This window comes from Artibeus jamaicensis, unplaced genomic scaffold, assembly GCF_021234435.1.
Source record: "Artibeus jamaicensis isolate MK-2021 breed Jamaican fruit bat unplaced genomic scaffold, CSHL_Jam_final contig_466, whole genome shotgun sequence".
NCBI lineage: Eukaryota > Metazoa > Chordata > Mammalia > Chiroptera > Phyllostomidae > Artibeus > Artibeus jamaicensis.
In genome coordinates this window covers 14,271,355-14,274,376 of record NW_026521844.1, presented here as the reverse complement: position 1 = coordinate 14,274,376, position 3,022 = coordinate 14,271,355, and the positions used below count along the sequence as shown (strand labels likewise).

Here is a 3,022-nt window from a genome sequence, read left to right as displayed (position 1 = left end):
ATCCTTGCCTTGTCCAAGCTCCAGAGGAAGCGCTAATGAGTACGAAATTAGCCAAAAGTTGGCAGCAGTTAGAAAGAAGAGAAGCAGGGGGCCCGTGGACGATTCGCAAACTAATCAGCTTCTGAGTAATTGGAATTAGGCCATCATCATTTTAAACTTAGTTACATTCCTATCTGCAATTCTCCCATGAGCTCCTTTGCTAAGCATTGCATAATATCAATTTCTAATCTTGCCATGCAAATATGTCTACACACTAAGACCAAAAGATATTATAATAATTTAAACAAAAGCCAACAATATAAAAATTCAAAAGCACATTTCTACAGCATCTATTATGCTAGGATATATTCAAGGTTCTAAGGATACTGAGACGAACAGGATAAATTTTCTTATATTCTGGTGGAGGAAACCTAAATAAACAACTAAATATGTGATCCCTCACAAATTATTTTATTGTTGAGCAATATAATTAGAAATGGTTGTTATGGAGCCATACTGAGTAGGCTGAGAAAAAAATAAAAGATGCAAAAATACGGACGATGAATATATACCACTCACTCCAAAGCTCAGTTGAGAATAATAGAAAGAGGTTTCTTGTTTTAACCCTGTAGTCAGTGAAATATTTTCTTTGAAACTTCTTCCAGAAAAATTTTTTTAAAACTATTTTTCTCCATATTATCCATCTTCACCTACTAATGAAACCTTCCTAAATTGTTGTTTAAATATGTAATTATCCTGCCCTGGCTGGTATGGCTCAGTGGATTGAGCACGGGCCTACAAACCAAAAGGCTGCAGGTTCACTTCCCAGTCAGGGCACATGGTTGGGTTGCAGGCCAGGTCCCCAGTGGGTGGCAACCACACTGGGCAACCTGTGTGAGAGGCAACCACACATTGATGTTTCTCTTTCTTTCTTTATCCTTCCCTTCCCTTCTCTATGAAAAATAAATATAATATCCTACTCTGGAATGTATCACAAAAAGAATCAGCTCCTTAGTGTACAAGGGTTCTAATACCTGTTTCTGGCCTGAAGTCCCACTCATCTTACTATATAACACAACTTCGGGCAAGCCTTCTGATTTCCCACGCTCATTCCTACCCTTTGTTTATTTCAACCCAGCACATGTTTTGGTAACTCAGCTTGAGTACCAACCCCAGCCTTCTCTAACATGGTGACACAACAGAAAAAAACATAAGCTCTGGAGTCAAATCCCCCCAAATTGCTTAGCCTCCCTGGTATTCATTTTGTTCATCTATAAAGAAGAGTGAAATAATTCCTACCTCAATGGGATATTATAAAAAGAATACTGAGCCCACACTGATCTTTCTTTTTTTAAAATTCCTCTTGCATTTATTGGCTTAATCCTATTTTATCTTTATCTTTTCTGATGATAATGGTGATATTTATTCATTCTGGCACCTGAGCAAACTTGCAAAGCTTTAAGGACCTAAACCAGGTTTCTTAGCTTTTTTGCTGCAGTGTTGTGAGTGTTCACAAAGTGCATACTAGTGGCTCTCTCTCCTCCTGTTCTACAGACAGTGGTATCTTGTTCGCAGTGCCGGCCACAACCTGGAGACATAATGGTGAAGGTTGGAATGAACAGATTTGGCCTTATTAGGCACCTGGTTACCAGGGCTGATTTTAACTCTGGCAAAATGGATATTTTCACCACCAACGACCCCTTCACTGGCTTCAAATACATGGTCTACAGTGTTCCAGTGTGATTTCACTCATGGCAAGGTCAAAGGCACAGTCAAATCTGAGAACAGGAAGCTTGTCATCAATGGAAAGTCCATCTCCAGCTTCCAAGAGCAAAATCCCACCAACATCAAATGGGGTGATGCTGGCACTGAATATGTTGTTTAGTCTACTGGCATCATCACTAACATGGAGAAGGCTGGGGATCACTGAGCAGTTGGAGGCAAGAAGCTCATCATCTCTGTCCTTTTTTCAGATGCCCCCATGTTTGTAATGAGTATGAACCATGACGAGTATGACAACTCCCTCAAGCTTGTCAGCAATGCCTCCTGTACCACCAACTATTGGGCCCCCCAGGTCAAGGTCATCCATGACAACTTTGGCATCATGGAGGGACTCATGAACAGTCTGGGACATCACTGCCACCCAGAAGACCATGGATGGCCCCTCTGGGAAGCCGTGGTGTGATGGCCAAGGGGCTGCTCAGAACATCATCTCTGCTTCTACTGGCACTGCCAAGGCAGTGAGCAAGGTCATCCCCAAGCTGATGGGAAGTTCACTGGCATGGCATTCCCTGTCCCCACCCCTAATGTGTCAGTTGTGGATCTGACCTGCCACCTGGAGAAAGCTATCAACTACAATGACATCAAGAAGGTAGTGAAACAGGCATCAAAAGGTCCCCTCAAGGGCATCCTGGGCTATACTGATGACAAGGTTGTCTCCTGTGACTTTAACAGTGATACCCACTCCTCTACCTTTTATGCTAGGGCTGTCATTGCCCTCAAAGACAGTTCTTTCCAGCTCATTTCCTGGTATGACAATGAATTTGGCTACAGTAACAGGTCAGTGGACCTTATTTATAGTCCACATGGCGTCAAAGGAGTAAGATTCTCTTGGACCACCATCCTCAAGGAAAGGAAGACAAGGCCTCAGGTGCTGGGGCGTGGTTGCCCCAAATCGATCCCCCAACACACTGAGAATACCCTGACCTCAGGAAATTCTGTTGCAGACCCCCTGGAGAACAAGAGGTGCTTTATAGTTGTAAATTGATTAATCACATAAATGACCACAAATAAATAAAAGGAATAACTGAAGAAGTAGTTATTGTTTTGGATATAGCACAAAATTGCTTTATCATTAGGATAACTGGTTAGCTATGAAGACCAGCTATGACCAAACATAAAATATAAGAAAAATAAAATAATTTATGTAGAATAAAATATTTTACTACAAATTTTAATATTTCTTAAAATTTAATACCCAGACATTTAGGAAGAAGAACAATGTTCACAGAGGAAGCATGAGAAACAAAAAGTTCAATAAACA

The 3,022-nt window shown here is 41.1% G+C and overlaps 1 pseudogene; it reads left to right on the top strand.

Moving 5' to 3' along the window:
* Window positions 1-1,578: 1,578 nt before the first annotated feature.
* On the top strand, window positions 1,579-2,582 carry LOC119055969 (glyceraldehyde-3-phosphate dehydrogenase-like; annotated as a pseudogene).
* The last annotated feature ends 440 nt before the right edge of the window (window positions 2,583-3,022 follow it).